At 41.9% G+C, this 17,045-nt stretch overlaps 1 protein-coding gene and 1 long non-coding RNA gene across 3 annotated transcripts in view; one reads left to right on the top strand and one right to left on the bottom strand.

Moving 5' to 3' along the window:
• Window positions 1-17,045, bottom strand: part of ADARB2 (adenosine deaminase RNA specific B2 (inactive)) — a 311,487-nt gene that overhangs the window by 78,979 nt on the left and 215,463 nt on the right. The window lies entirely within an intron of this gene.
• LOC106015774 (uncharacterized) lies at window positions 8,673-15,858 on the top strand. The gene is made up of 3 exons (XR_001188020.5): window positions 8,673-9,084; window positions 9,419-9,492; window positions 14,776-15,858. It is a non-coding gene; the product is annotated as an uncharacterized lncRNA (long non-coding RNA).

Here is a 17,045-nt window from a genome sequence, read left to right as displayed (position 1 = left end):
CTATCTGCTTTGCATAGAAATTACAGCTTTTATATCAGGATTTTGGGTACTCACAAACATTCAGGAGTAATTAATGCTAAAGGTTTTCACTGTATATGAACTTTACATCTAATTCAACGAGGCTTCATTCAAAAAAATATAAATACACTGAATTTTATATTTACAATTTTCAAGCAAAAAATTCTTCTCCATAAATGTCTTTAAAGCTAGGACAATTTAAAAAAAATAAATCTTGTTCAGATGTGATCTATCTGTGTAAACTTGGCCAGACGAAATTTCAGTGGTGGTAATTAAAAAAAAAAATCACACTAATTAGTTTCTGATCAGACTCATGGAGAATTTCTGATAATTTTGCAAATATTTCTGGAAAGCATTAAAGACTCAAAACTTTGTGTCTAGATGCCTTTATAAATGCTTTTCCTGTTTGAGATTTTATGAAAAATGCTATTTTTAACAATTTACTTTAGCAAGTGAGCTGGTCCAAATGACCTTGCAGAATTGCCCATTATATTCCTCTGCAGTTATGTGTGTGTGTACAAATGAAAATTAGTAAAATTAATTACACCAAAGTTGTATTTCTTCTAGCTAACACCACAATATAGGACTGAAGCTATTTCTCCCTATGCTGTCAGTTTTGAGACAGGAAAGAAAATATTTTTATAAGTATAATTATAAGGAAATAAAATGATCTCCCATATACAGCTGGGCACTGTTTCTTATTTTATTGACTTTTTGCCTTTTCCCCACATCACAAAAGAATATCCTATGCATTTCTATTACTCTCCATGTGCTTTTTTTTTTAGCTTTTTTTTTTTTTTTTTCTTCCCTTTAAAAGCACTGTAAAGGCACACCAGCTTTACAAGGAGTCTCACAGTACAAGTCCCCTCTCATTGCTTGGACAGAATGATATTGTGACATTTTCTGTGTCTGTTTCTCTTCTCCTTGCTCAAGTATATTTTTTTTGGGGGTGGGGGAAAGAAAATTCTGTTGACAACAAGGCAGTGGCTCCAGTGACAGTGCTTCACCCCCCAGAAGTGTCTGTCTGTCTTTGTGTGGTGCAGTGGCTCCTTTGTACAAGGAATTGCTTTTGCCTTCAGTGAAAGCCTTGCATGAAAGCCCAGGCACAAGCAAGCCCCTCAGCTGGGAAGTGCTGCAGGATGGAGAGGGAAGATTCATGATGCTTATTATCAGCCTGCACTTGAGATAGATGTCTGACATTCCCAGTTGTGGAGCTACAAGTAGGTTACATCTGAAATGCACGCTATTAAAGCACTTATGCCAAATCACATCATGCATTCTGCATATATATGTGTAAATAGCTCTAGCTTTTTTGATGGATGAATGAAAAATATTTTCTTATTATACCGATCAGCAGCAAAAAGTAAAGGTGAATAGATTTTACACTTGGACTGCTCCATGTTCTTGACAGTTTTGCAAACAACCCTCTCAATCTCTCTCTTCTCCTAATCTTTGCCAGATGAAACTAGGATCCTGATGTCATTTTAACACTGGTATCTGAAAAAATAAATGAGGGGGGATGTTAAGAGGGAGGCAGAAAACAGATTTTATCCGAACCAGTCCACTGGCCTGACTCGGCATTGACCTGCACCTTGTGTAGTCACTTACCCCAGTGTTACAGGATTTCATACTGCCTTGCACAGGGGAGAATTTCAGAAATGGCTAAGCCCATTGATTTCCAATAGTCTTGAGTTTTGTCCATACAGAAAACTTACACTTGCTGAATTTAAATCAGCTTTTAAACTCTGGGTGAAGCTAGACCAGTATGAACCCATGTGTGGCTGTGTTATTTTCATGTACTTAGAAGATGGCAGGGAGACAGGAATCAAAGATTTTCCCTTCCTTCCTTGTTTCATTTTTAAGCAAGAATCAATCTTAATTTCACCTCCAGGCTCTGGAAAGCAGGAATTGGGCTGACAAGGCTAGGTTATCCCAGAGGACCACCCCAATTATCCTGCTGGACAGGTTTCTGTGTGTTAGAGCACTAACTCGATTGCTGAAGTAAAATCTTTTGCTCAGCATGAGCTATCCTAGCTCGGGGAGTGGATGCTCTCCAAGCTCAAGAGCCCAGATGGTGGCGAACCATCCCTGCGTACAGACCTTGCTAAACCAATACATTATAGGTGGTAGGAATGGACCCAAACTAAATCTGTGTGGCTTAGCTAGGGTCTTCCATCCAAACAGGAATCAGTGAGGGACCTGGCAGATCCTGTTCAATATGTAGCCCTGTCCTGGCAGGTAGAGGACTGAGCTGGAGCCTAATTTATCTGGTGTTTGTGGATGTTGTAGGTAGGAGCCCTTTTCTGCTGCAGAGCTGACAGCTGCTGTGGCTGAGCCAAGGGAAAAGGATGCAGCCAGGGCCTCTACATGCAGCCCACTGGGGTGGCACACAGTGAGAACCTCCTGGGCATGGGGAAACTCTGAACCTAGTGCCCCCAGTCGGCTGTGTGCAATGCCAACCAACTGCCTGAGCACATGGTGGGCTCTGTGTTGGGGATATGCTTGAAAGAGCATTTTTCCTGTTTTGAGTCACACCGTGTGGGCCTTAATGGGAGCTGGAGCTGCCGTCAGGCCTAGCCCTCCCAACCCAGCAATGCTGGCTGGAGACATTGCGTTCCCCAGCAGCCCCTCATCACATCCCAGCTCTGCTGGCAGCAGGGGTCCAGTCCCTGCTCCAAAGCAAAGGCTTCAAGCAGTCTTTGCTCTGGGTGTTGAATAATCCAACTGCATCCATCTCCAGTGGATTGCAGCACATTTCTGTCCTATGTTTCAGCAGCCAGGCAATGGAGCAAGCAGCTTTAGTGCAAGAGACACTGAAAACACCTGGGAGGGCTTGAGTGCCTTCACCAGTCAGAGCTGTGGCAGACCCTGTCCTCCAACCCCTTGAAGACCTGCTGCCTCCTTCTTTGCCTGAAATGCTCAGTAGTGGTGGAATATGAGATCACAGATCCTAAGGCTGTTTCTGGATGCCACAGTAAGATATTCACTGGGGTGGACACCTGAGATCACTGGGCAGAGTTAAGTGCCTTGGAGAGTTCAGGGAGCACTGAAAATGATCTGAAAGGAAAGGCTACAGGAGGACATGGTTGTTGGGAAGGTAAAAAAGGTATGGCAAAAATATGGGCATTACACAGGCCATGGATAAACAGTCTTAGATGATACAAAATAGTATCAAAGAGTATCACAACTGTGAATGCTGTCTTCACAGGGACCCTTTCCTTCCTTCCTTCCTTCCTTCCTTCCTTCCTTCCTTCCTTCCTTCCTTCCTTCCTTCCTTCCTTCCTTCCTTCCTTCCTTCCTTCCTTCCTTCCTTCCTTCCTTCCTTCCTTCCTTCCTTCCCTCCTTCCTTCCCTCCTTCCTTCCCTCCTTCCTTCCCTCCCTCCTTTCCTCCTTCCTTTCCTCCTTCCCTCCTTCCTTCCCTTTTGTTTTCTTTTTTGAATGGGTACAGTTGTGTTGATCCATTATTACATCAGTACTCAGAACAGGCAGATCTGTTTATTAGGACTACAGATATGCTGATGACCTTCTAATAAAACAAAACACCTTGCAGTCTTCAGATTACAGGAGATGTTTCAGTTGCTATATTGAATTTGTTCAGTAAAGTTTCTAGAATGAAAATGTAGGCACTTGAAAATGTAGGCACTTTTCTTAGTAAATAAAGCCATTCACCTAAATGTGTTGATTCTAATCTGAGAAGAGTTGTAGCAATTTACCATTAAATGCCAGCGAAACCTCAGTTTCCAACTGAGATCTAGCTTCTTTACTACAAAAAAAAACAAACAAACAAACAAAAAAAAAACTAATATTAGAAAGCATCTGAAATCATTAATTTTTATTCTTATGTCACTTACTGCAAATTTTAAAAGGGCTGTGCTCAGTCCTCATAGTCCATTAAAAAACATTTTTCCCCAAACAAGCCTGGACTGCAAAAGAACCCCGATCTCAAGCCTCATGTGGAAAACAGGGTTTACGATGAAAATACTAAGTCAGCATAAACCATAATGGTGCTGCAGTGCTGCTGAGGACTGGACTGTTTCTTTCAGTTTGTTCCTTCCAGAAGGCAAAAAAAGAGGCGGATATTCTTACCCAGAGAAAAATGACCATGGAGCAAGCAATAATTCTTACGTTCTGTTTTGGTAATACCTTCAATTTAACAACTGTCTGTGAAAAGGAGTTTCTCACAATGAGTTATTTAGTCACTATGCTGTCTAGGGTATAACTGTCATTCTGAAGGGAACATCCATGCTATGATTTGCTGTCAGTCTGTTGTACACTGTAAGTCCATTCATTTTTTCCCCTAACAGGTGGAGATAATGCTGTGATACACAGTAAAAGATAGATGATAAAAACAATTCTTTAAGGAAAAAAATAGACACAAGGGGGTTGGCAGAAAAATATGATAAAACGTTCCATTCTCCTTTTTAAAGTACCATAATAAAACATGTCTGAAGTGAAGTAGAGATAGCATAAACAGTGGAGCATAGGTCTGCAATCCCAGCATGATATTGCATAAGGAGCAATCACGGAGCATTCCCACCACACTTGCCTGTCACACATTATTAACAAGAGTGTTTAGGACTATTAAGTAATCCTGACAAAGGGACATGATCAACTTAAAAAGATGTTGCATTTGTATTGGCTGCATTTGACGCAATAGAATTATAAATAATTTAAGAGACTTTAAAGCCAGAAGGTGCCATTTTGATATATATATATACATATATATACATGTATATATTTTATTTATTTTTTTGGTCCACAGTCCAGCACAGTGCTGACCATGGTGTGTTGCAATAGGTTTTCCTGAAATTTGCTCAGTTAACTTGCAGCTTGTAGTAAAACTAGATGGAGGATATTATTCTGTATCCTGTTGCTGCTTGTAATGACTGGCAGAGGTTGCTGAAGACTGGAAGAGAACAAACACCAATCCTATCTTCAAGAAAGGCACGAAGAAAGATCTTGGGGACTTAAGGCCTGTCAGCCTCGCCTCTGTACCTGAAAGGTGACAGACTAAATCCTCCTGGAAAGCAACTTCCAGATACAGGAGGTACAAGCAGGTGATTAACAGCAGTCTACCTTGATTTATGAAGGGGAAATCATGCTTGACCAACCTGATGGCCATCTACAATGGGGTAACCAGCTGGGTGGATAAGAGAGTGGTGAATGTTTTTTACCTTGACTTTAATAAACCCTTTGCACGGTCTCCCATAATGTTACCATAGACAAGCTGACAATGTATGGGTTAGATAAGTGGCAGTGAGGTGGGTCGAAAACTGACTGACCCAGCCCAGAGGGCGGTGAGTGGTTGTGATGGTGTGCTCCCACATCCACCACATCACCTGGTCTGAGCAGAGTGCCATCAGTGGCAGCTGTGATGGATGTGTCCTGCTGTGATGGCTGTGTCTGGGATTCAGGGGAGACAGAAGACAACCCAGGGCTTACTTCAGCAATTTTGAGCCAAATTTAAAAGGAAGTCCAACTAAAGCCAAATTTGGAAGAAGCTAACATCAGTATGCAAGAATGACCATAAATCCATCATCTTACCCCATAAATAGTGAGCAGCCCTGGAAACCTTTGAGCTCTCCTGACACAACAGTGGGCTTCACAACAGGACCCCCCTTGGGCAGAGATGCTTCCCAAGGTTACTTCTGTAGATTAGGAGGACCCTTATTTCTACTGATAGTTGGTAAGCATGATAATGTGCTATAGTGGTTCTTTGTGATCATGCTTTATAAACTTAGCTAAGTAGCATAAAGGATATAACTCAGCCACAGTGGATTTAGCTGCACCTAGGTTCAGGTTCAAGTTTAGAAATCAAAAAAAAAAAAAAATTTAGAAATCTCACTGCTGACCGCGAGCCAGCAGTGTGACCTCATGGTAAAAAAGGCCAACAGCTTCCTTGGCTGTGTTATGAAGAGTTGGCAGCAAGTTGAAGGAGGTGATCCTTCCCCTCTGCTCAGCACTGCTGAGGCCACAGCTGGAGTGCTGGGTCCTGTGCTGTTCTCCCCAGTGCAAGAAGGAGATTTAGATCTTTCAACAGCAATCAGGGAGAAAAGAAAGCTAAAACAAATAAAGAAATCACAAGCAAGATGCAAAGTGCTGCATTTAGCACTTTTTGGTTTCTTGCAAAAGTTTCAGGTTGACAATATCCCCTTAAACTACAAAACCAAAAATAGCTGGTGACAAAACCAGTTCCTTTTTTTTTCTTTTTTTCTTTTTTCTCTTTTTTTTCTTTTTTTTTTTTTTTTTTTTTTTTTTTGTCATCTTCTCTTTAGGCCACTCTGATATATCTGCATTGGCATTAAAAAGCCATTATAAGCAATTTAAACTCTGAATTGATCCTGACGCATATGTTCAGGTCCTCCTCATATGGCCTTTCAATAGTTCTCGATTCAAACTGCGAACAAGCATCACCCTGTAAACAGAGGAGATAATTATGCTTTATTGATCAGACCCTCAGGGTATGAATGGAAACCAGGCAGCTATTTGAGAACAGCCATCAATGTGGTTTTTAAATTGCAGTATCTCAGTCTTTTCCTTTCCAAATACTCCCTAAATATGGTCCTCTAAAATGGAAACCTGGAGCCAACAAAATTTTGCCACTGGCTTCAGTGGAAACCAATATGTCAATGTAGATTCACAAATGGTGATTTTATATGTTTCCCACAGGCTTCTTCCCATGTTATCTGCTCAGTTTCCACCCAATACTGGCTCAGAGTCATCTCCTGGAATATCACCCACAAAGCTCTCAGATGCATTATTGCAGGCTGTCCCTGTCCTCTAACACACCTCACCCCCCTTCACAGCTGCCTAGAAAAACAAAAGTCCCTGTTTAATTCAGTGTCAACATCAGTTTTCTTCAGTTTTGCTAAAGTAAGGGTTTTAGCACCTGCCACACCTCTTCCATAACAAATGTACCATATTGGACTCATGAACAGACATTTCCAGCTGAAACTGTAATCATTCATTTCTCAACCTCTTTCTTTCTGCCAGTTAACACCCCCAGAAATCAGGACCAGATACGTTAGAAAAAAAGGGAGAGTTTACTAATTCCATGTCTGAATTTATCCTACTATTTGAGAGAAGGAGAAATAGTTTTGCGATGATAGCTAATAGTCCCTTAAACTAGCACCACACTACATTAGAAAACAGTGAAATTGTTCACAGCTGTTACTGCAATGCACTTAAACCCAGATGATCAATTTGGGGTTATCACCATAAGTAGATGTAAAATGCACCTGGTCCCCTGGCCCCACCATTCAAGCACTGAGATAGCTGAGCTCGTATTTTCACTTTTCAGTCTCATCCCAGCCTGAGATGTGGGTTCATCCTCTCCATTTGTAGGGAACATGTTAGAGTGCACTATCCCTGGTTCAGTAGGGCCATGTCCCAAAGTTCAACTGTGCTGTCATTCTGCTTTGCTGCTGGTTGCTCCCTCGGGGATAACTGCCTTGTCCCCTCTCCACTTCTACAAAGCCCTCATTTTCATACTGTATAGACAGAGACTGAGTGTCTTGAGATATCTGCTGCTGTCACATATAGTTGAACAGTCTGAAAGGTTATGAGGAGCAGCAAAAAGCATGATCACTAAAAGCTAATTTTGCTAGGAAAGCAGTCTGAAAACATGCATGGAAATCTCTTCTGCAGAAATATTCACGTTACACAAATAGCTGCTACTGTGAAGGGAGATAAAAAGATAGCAAACCTCTTTGACTGCTTCACTGGCCCTCCTAGCCCCTGCACTGCAGCAGCAAAAAATGTCTATGTTACTATGTATGTCATTAAACACATCTGTAAAGAGACTGGCTTTGGACTCACAGGGCAAATAGTCCCTTGCCAACTGTTTTTAATTGTTTTAAAGGATTTTTGTCCATGAAACCCACAGAGAGAAAAACAAACAAACAAAAAAAAACAGCAATTATTTACACCCAGAATTATCCCTGTAACTAAACGTACAAAAAGGCTGAATGATACACAGGGCTTACTTCCCCCAGTGATAAAATGAGAATGACCTCTGGGACTTCATTTAGTTTCCACCTCTCATGAGTTATGAGCCACTCTTCACTCCTAAGGTATAGCCCATATCTCACTCAAACTCTCAGCTGACCACAAAACCCCCTTCCAGAAAAAAAAAAAAAGAAAAAAAATTACTCTTCCCTCAGTCTGCGGAGGATTACCCATGTCATGGGAAGCTATATTATTGTCTTTAGTGCTGCTAGGAATTACTTTCAGGATGTTTCAGCTCATTACCTCAAGTCTTCATCAGCTATTTTCTGAGCGCAGTAACCTTTGTGATGCAGGTACTGTATATATCTACGGTATTGATTCTGTTTCTCCTGCTACATTACATGCAATACATGTAAACAGACAGCGATGTTTCATTCCCGGCTAGCAAGGTGCAAAATGGTAACGGATCCAGCAGCTACAAAGCACAGATAAAACCTTGAAGTAATCAGCTGAACTGTCATGGAACTAATGCCATGATATAGTGGAAGCAATTATTTGTACTTATATATCTTACGGTAAAATGCGATCGGTGCTTAAACAATCCTGTTGGTGTTGTCAAGGACGCATTTAGCTTCAGATGTTCCCCTCTTAATCAGTAACTAGTTATTAATTAATTAGATAGTGATCACGGCTGTTTTTCATATGCAGTTGAAGTATTATTGCACTTGATTTTGTGCCTCAGCACAGATCATTGCTAATTTACTGCACGTGCGGTTGTGTTAATGTGCTCTAATGCAAACAATTATCACAAGGACAGGGCACCTAACATCTGACCTAAAATGTTACGGAATTGTTCTCGCAGCTGCTTTCTTATTTCCAGCCCCAGCCTGGATAAGGCACACCGGGGGAGAGGCCATTCCCTGTAATGGGAGGGTGAGAAGGGAGACTGGAAATCAGCACTGGGGGTTAAGGCTGGGGATTTTGGAAAGCTGCGTGGGACACTGTTAGGGCAGCTTGTGAACAGATGAGTGAAGTAAGCAGAAAATGCAGCAAACTGAGTGGTTACAGACTGACAGCAAGAGGGTGTCTCACTGTTCTTGCTTGTCTGCTATGCTACAGGTAAAGATGTAGTAGTCCCCCCCCCTTTTTTTTTTGAGTCTCAGCTCTGCAAAATTATCAATTCTAATGGTGCCTGTAGAGAACAATATATTTGTTAACAGCTAACAAAGAGCAAGTTTTCTGTCCTCCCAGGATTAGTAATGCTTAGTTATGCTGGCTAAATAATATATTTTTCAGTAGATACCAACAGTGTCAAGAGAAAAACAAACAGTAGCAGAAAACAGCCTTTATCTGAATTGCATTTAATAGGGGCCAGAAGCAGTAAGCTAAGAATATTCAGCTGAAGTAGTTCAGTCAGAGATAGCTAAACTTTTTACCGTGCCTATTTAAATAGAGAGGCTTGAGATGGAGATTAGCTATTTATCAGCTGCATGGTGGAATGAGAAACAGCTGCAACATATTTTGGGGGTAAGTTTGATATTTTCTTCACTATGAATCCACAGGTTCATATTCTGCTCTGGTTTATGCCTGTGGAAATGTGGTATATCAGCATTAGCTTCCCACGTTGCTTTGTGGTTCCATGCCCACATATATCAGAGCAAATTTAGTTTATGTTGGTTCAGTTAATCAAATTAATTTCACAACCACATAAAGGACTTTAAATATATTTCTAATGTTAGCAAGTATAGGTGCAAAGAAATAAGTCCCCAGAACACAAAATGTAGCATGGGCAGCAAAACACAGCTCCCAGCTCCCAGCAAAGCATGTCCCTGTACCTTGCAGCCCATCAGTAGGATTGTAGGATTTCACTTCAGGGCTGTAAAATAACATGAAGTTTCCCTCCCAGACTTTTTTTTTTTTTTTTTTCTTCCTGACTTTCCACCAAAGGTAAAAGTTTTGCGCCTCACCCCCAAACCCAGCTCCCAGGTCCTTGACAGAGCCATTTCTACATTTTGAACTTTTATTCCTGACCCCACCGAGTTCCCCTTGCGTCTGAAGCTGGGAACAGGCAAAACAGCTGCTCTCATCTCCCCGCTGACAGCTTACATTTTGAAAGGCTGGAAAAAAAAAGGCTGCTAACCTCACCAGTATGAGTGTTTAATTTGCTCGGATCAATTTCTGTCAAAGGCAGCCTGGAAGCCTTTTTTTTTTTTTTTTTTTTTTTTTTTTTTCTCCCTGCTTGTCTGTGCAATGTTTCTTTCTCTGCTGCTGATCAGTTCAGCCTCACTGGCGTTCAGCTGGTGACCTGTGGATATCGAGGGCTCCCCAACAGATCCCTCTGATTTGCACAAGTCCTCCTGTTTTGCCACAGGGAAGCTTTGCTCAGATATCTGCTTGATTTCAGCTCATTTACATGACAAGGCTGCTACTCTGCCTGCAAGGACTCTTGCTTTGTAGCTTGGCTTGTTGGCTTGATTTTTGATACATAAAGGACAATGAACTTTTATGTTTTTCCTTCTCTCTCTCTCCCTCTCTCTTTTTTTGAGGGAGGGCTGACGATCTCTCCAAGTTCACAAATGTCCAAGTAGAAGCTGCAGGCAAAGATGTAAGTTTTGGAAAAACTAAACTCATTTTAGGTTCCTGCCTATTCATAGAGACAAAGGTTTCAAAATATCAAAGACTAGAAAATCTGAAAGGCAGATTATTTTCTTTTTGATGAATACAGGATTTAAAAGGAAAATTTATGCACTGCAGCTTGCCAATGTTTCGGGGAGTGCTGTTGTGTTCGTTTACTCCTGCCAGTGTTCTCCAGAACCTGGGGACAGCAGCAGCCTCATCCCTCTTTTACTCTAATTACCCTCAAAGGCAAACTGTAAAGCACACAGCTGGAGGTTCTTATCCTGGGAAAGCAAGGGGCATCACCTGTTATTATGATTATGACCAAAAATATCACACACACACACACACACAAGGAAAGTCTTTCAATTTGACGCTTTGTATGGCAATGTGAAATGTCTTTCAAAACAGTTTTTTTTTTTTTTTTTTTTTTTTTTTTTATAAATTTTGAGTAAAATAATTGGCTTATTTTAGAAATAAAGGTTATTTATTTATTTATTTTAAGAGGTCTTGCTATCTTCTCTGCTTAGTAGCCAGAGCCTAGAGAAAGGACAAATAGAAACCACAGATTTCTCTAGCCATGCTGAGATACTTGCCAGAATAAATATTGCTGGTTTAGACCATATAGTAACTCAGAAAAATGTGCATGAATTATGGTCAGAGGAAACATGCTGTGGTATTGAAGAAGGTGTATATTTGAAGATGAACACAAAATGGACAAAGATATCTCTGTGTTAAGAACTCATGTCTGCCGTTCTGCTAATGTCCACGTAACTCAATATAGATATATTATGATATGCTAAAACGAACCTTCCAGCAAACCTCCAAGTAACCCAGCACCAGAGATGGGCTCCAGGAGAGCAGGGCTATTACCAGAAGTCAATATCAGAAAGTCACAACAATCAGGCTACACTAATAATGCAATGCTCTGTGGATTTAAGGAAAAGATGCTGAGTTGCCCTATGCTGAGGGAAAACATCCATCCAAAATGCAGCAAAATTTGACAGTGTTGTAATGTTTTGCCAGTCCTGGCTGGGAATAGCAAAACTCTAGGGCTGAGCTGCAAGCTCAATGATCCATATGATCCATAGTTATGTGCATGCCAGGGATTCTTTTTTTTTTCTTCTTCTTTTTTTTTTTTTTTTTGGGTGGGAGGAGAGCTCAAAGTGTCATTAGCATCTGTGAAAGTGTTTTCCAGAATTGTGTTGCTTATGAGCCATTTCTCTTCTCTTCATGTTATCATGTTATGAGCCATTATTAGCATTATTATAGGAAAACATCTTCGGTGAATCATGCTGCTATTCCAAGTGGTACAGCAGCTAACTTTTGGCTCACGGGATAGCCATTTCCATTTTAATCTGGATTGTTCATACACAGGCACACAAGCTTCAGTGTGGCTCTGATTTGTGTCTTCTGGGGTGTATCAGTCAGCTCATCTGCCCCCTTACTGCTGCCATGACTATGAGGCTGCAAGGAACTTGACTTTATGCCTGCTGTGTTATCAGCCACTACTCCCTTTATTTTCTAGCTTGCTTTTTTTGTCTGCTGCATGTTGATGGCTACTGACTTGGTTTGTAGAGGGTTTCTGGGTAGCTTGATCAGGTTTAAATAAGAACATTCAATTCTTGCATCTCTCTTGGACACAGTTTCTCTGCAATGATCAAGACAACCAAGCCCTAACAGTTTAATTGTGGTACTATTATGAACTATTGTTCCATATTATGAGTGTACATGGGTCATTAGGCACAGAGGGTTAGAATGACTTGTCTGTGTGTATCAAGGAGACTGGAAGAAAGGAGGGGGCTGATTCAGGAGTAATGAGTTTATTCTCTGATATCCCTGAGAGGATTATTCCTTAAAAGTATAGGGCAGAGTTGGTTTGGATAAAAACTAATTATGAAACAAGAAATGAAGCCAATGCTTCTGACTTCACCCTCCCTGCAAGACCCTGGAGACTCACATTATTCATTGTGTTTAACCTAATAAAGCAATGACCCACATAGGAGGGAAGGGAGTGGATTGTAATTATTTCTGTGAGTAGTAATGTCCAGTTCAGAGAAGATGGTCTAAAAATAGGAACTCAGCAATGAAGTGACACGAATGGAAAAACCTAGAAACCATGGGACTTCTAGCTACTTCTCTGAAGAAACTGAAACACATTCATTTTGTTCATTTGAGTTTGTTTGTTTAAAGGAATACTCTCCTTCGACCTTTAGTTTTTAGAGGTGAAGTAGATAAAGGATAACAACAGCACACAAGGAATTTATACAGCAAATCAGTGTGGCTTCAGTAGCATATGTTCATTTGGGTGACATCTCAGCATGGCACTGATTTTAAGGTACCATTGTCTGAATTCAGGTCTGATTACGTGACTCGTACCTGCAGTAGATGTGATGACAAGTAGGTTAAGAGCAATCATGGCTAGGTGATTTCATATCAAATGTCTTCTCCAACTCAGAAAGCGAATAGGAAACAATGCTTAGCTTGCTTGAAAGTAAACACTGATTTATCAATTAGAAAGCCAAAAAGGATGAAAAAGCAACATGATTTGTCTAAAGGCAATATTGAAGTATTTAAGGTGGAGGAGGAAAGGTTCACAGACACATTATCATTTTATATTTCTAAGAATTCAGCCTAAGAAGCTGATGGGTATCATGAGATATAGAGAATATTGATGGTTTTCACTGAATAAAACTTTGTGATAAAAGGAGGCTGAGAATTTACCTACTCTATCATTTCTATTTCTCAGGAGTTCATAAAAATATTTTATCTTAACAAAAGTTCACATCATGTATGCTGCATGTGAAAAAAGGGAAAAAAACAAACATCTTGCCCATAAATTTTGCTCCCATCTGAGCAGCAAACACTTGTGAGGAGTTCATATAAAGAAACCACTAAATGAACAGCAATTGGTATTACTTTCTAGAAGAACTTCAGCCAATTCTCTAGCTTTGTTTGGTTATATAAATAGCTGAACATATAAAGAACGTATAATTTTGTATCCGTTATAACAAGTCTGAAGTCTGTTGTGTCTGTTCTCACCAATCCTAAAATTAAGTTCTAATTATATTCTGTATTGAGTTTTACGATATGCCTATTTGGTGTGTTTGCATGTGTGCAATAGCACTCTGCATGAAAAGTTTAGCTGAGATAAATGGCAAGAGAAATATTGTTTTTATCCCGAACTACTACACACGTGCAATGTTGTACTGCATTTACATGGCAAGGTTTTGGTAGCAGGGGGGCTGCAGGGGTGGCCTCTCTGAGCAGTGCCCAGCAGCTGCCCCATGTCAGATCAGAGCCAGTTCCAAACAGCCCCAAAAGGGACCCGCCACTGGCCAGAGCTGGTCCATGGCTGCTGCTGGTTGGGAGTCTGGGAGAGCAGAGTTAAGAAAGGGGGGGGGGGGGTGAAAAACTGCTGTGCTACAGCAGCTGGGAGAGAGGGGTGAGACCCAGCCCTGCAGCCCCCAAGGTCAGTGCAGCAGGAGGGCAGGAGGTGCTCCAGGCACGCAGCAGCAGTTCCCCTGAGGCCTGTGGAGAGGCCCCTGGTGGAGCAGGCTGTCCCCCTGCAGCCCATGGGTCCCACATGGAGCAGATCTCCATGCTGCAGCCCGTGGAGGAGCCCCCGGTGGAGCAGGTGGATGTGGCCTGGAGGAGGCTGCGGCCCATGGAGAGCCCCCGCAGAAGCAGGGGGTCTGGGGGGAGCTGCTGCCTGTGTGGGACCCGTGCTGGAGCAGTTTGCTCCTGGGGGGTGGACCCCGTGGGACGGAGCCGTGTGGGAGCAGTGCTTGAAGATCTGCTGCCTGTGGGCAGCCCCCGCAGGCTCAGTTTTGGAAGGACGGTATCCCATGGGAGGGACCCCGCATGGAGCAGGGGCAGAGAGGGGCCGTGAGGGAGCAGCAGGGATGAAGCCTCAGGGGCTGACTGCAGCTCCCAGTCCCCTGCAGTGTTCAGGGGAAGGAGAGAGAAGAAAGTGGATAGTGGGGAAGGTGTTTCTTGTTTGCTTTTATTCTCACTGTTCTAGTTTGTTAGGGATAGGCAATACATGATATTAGTTTCCCTATATTGGGTCTGTTTTCCCTGTGAGTGATGAATTGTTGAGTGATCTCCCTGTCCTTATCCCAACCCTTGACCCCTTTCCATTGTATTTTCTCTCACTTTTCTTTGTGAGCTTCTTTTTTTTTTGCTTCCCAGCAGCATCACCAAGGACCACAGGCTCTCCACAGGTGCCCAGGCATCCCTCTTCCCTGGCCTTCCCCTGGCACCTGGCAGCGCTGCCTGCCACACAGCTGGCACATGCACCACAAGAGGGAGGTAGTCATCGTAAAATGGATGGCAGTGGCGGGCTTCTGATCCTCCGTGCATGGAGCGAGAAACCTGTTTGAATAATTAAGGCTTCCTAGATGTGACTACAGATAAAAATAGAGAAACAATGCGGTTTTGGCATGAGCGTAATGCTCCAGCTCGGGCAGAGAAGGCTTTGCATGGAACTCGACCAAAGAAAAATTCACTCCGGGCACTTGTATTACAGCTCCATTTAGCGGAGCAGAACAACCATGGCTCGTATTAAGTAGATAATAATGAAGCATCATAAACAATGTCAGGATGCGAGTCCAGGACGAAGCAGGAGCTTTAATGAGGTCCAGCTTGCCGGGAGCTTTTTGAAGTGTCTCTAGTTCAGTTACAAAGCCAGAAAGCAACAAAGGCGACTCTGCCAGCTGTGCGAGTATCTGGTTTAGGAGGAAGTTTTATGTGCGGATGACACCACGCTGGGATTCAGCTTTCATGTACTAACTAGCTCTGCTCGTTGCCTGAGCCCTGCATAAACTCTCTCCCCATAACATGTCGCACAAATAATAATTCTTGACAAATCAGATCCATGCCACCGGCTCCCAGGATAGACAAAGCTGGTTCATTGTGGTAAATAACAGGAGCCAGCAGGGTCCTTTCTGCCTATCACTAGCCATATTTAATAAGCAATCTAGGCTGTGAAAGGAAGAAATGAAACACTGGTTCTGTGGCAGTATCGATGGCACGAAGTATTTGTAGTTACAATAAAAGAGCAGTCAGCAGCCAAGACAGACGGCTAAATCAGATTCGCCCTACTCTAAATGCACGTTAATCACAGTGGACTCAGGTTCTTTGTAAAGGAAAATGGCATGTTTTTATTTTTCCCTTTTTCAGAGGAAAAAGGGATTTAGGTTGTTTATAAACTTAAATTTATATAAATAAACACTTGAGAAAAATGCCTTTATGCCTCAAAGTTTGTTTTTTTTTTTTTTTTTCTTGAAGATATTAAAATCAGTTTTTCACTTTTGTAAATGGAGATCAGCCATTCATTAACTAATTTTCACCATTATTATGGCTCTAACTATTATTAGTTAGGTGAGCAGTGTACTTTCTGTCAGAAGCATTAGGTTTAGCAGAATTCAGGTACTCTGAAAGCCCTGAGCACACTGCATCACACAGAACTTAAAGATAAGTGCAGAGGAGTCCTTTTGGGGTGATGCTGGAATTTTCTATGGGCAGGAGGGAGCTGAGTTACAGGGTACTGCCTCAGAGGAACAAAAAAGAGAGGTGTAGATGGGAAGGCTCCCAAAATGCGTCCCATGGCACAGACAGGCTCCTGCTGCTTTTGGTGGTGTTTGGGTGGAGATGCATACACTGTCTCTGGTGCTTGTTCCTGCAGCAGCTTGCCAGACAGTTGTTGATGCAAAGTAATGTGCTATTGTGTAATGATGACTGTACTTCATGTGCAGACCCCTTAAAGTGTCTACACTTATGTGTTGATTCCATAAGAGCAAGAGATCAAAGCCCTTTCTACACTATTAATTTGTTTCTTCTGATTCTGTGTAGGTAGCACATCTCCCTTTGATCTTTCTAATATACATTAAAACTTGGTAATTTCTTCATCTGAGACTCTTGCTGTAATGTCTATGGGGCAATAAGCCTCTTTTATGTTGGACGTATATGAGGGGTGCGGAGATGGTCCTAGTTCCTCAACCATGAGCCTAGAAGTGACTGCAATCTTATTAGCAGCCAGGAGAATAATAACAGTATCCAGTGCACTAACGCTGTGCCTCTAATTTTTTTTCTTCTGTTTTTCTTAAGAAACTGTAATCCCATAAGTGTCTTGACTGCCTGTTGCTGTGATTATAAAAATCAGCTTCCCCCACCTGCAGAGTCAGAAACAGATGGTTGAAAATCAAACAATATTTGTATTGCAGAGGCATTTCTTTGGTCCCCACCATTTCCCTTTCTTGCATCTCACTGTCAGGAACTACACACATACCTATGAGCTGCTTCTCTTTGCATGATAGGAGACAGAAACATTTATAAAAAACGTACTTGATCACTTGATGAGACAAAGCTTTTCACGTAAACACACTGGAACAGCTTCTCAAAACTCAGTGTTAGTTCTGTGCTGTCCCTCTTCACACCAGAATCAAATCTATCACTGCCAT

The sequence above is a fragment of the Anas platyrhynchos genome, chromosome 2 (genome assembly GCF_047663525.1).
Source record: "Anas platyrhynchos isolate ZD024472 breed Pekin duck chromosome 2, IASCAAS_PekinDuck_T2T, whole genome shotgun sequence".
Taxonomy (NCBI): domain Eukaryota; kingdom Metazoa; phylum Chordata; class Aves; order Anseriformes; family Anatidae; genus Anas; species Anas platyrhynchos.
The sequence above is the reverse complement of the archived record's forward strand: the minus strand, read 5'-3'. Positions and strand labels throughout refer to the sequence as shown.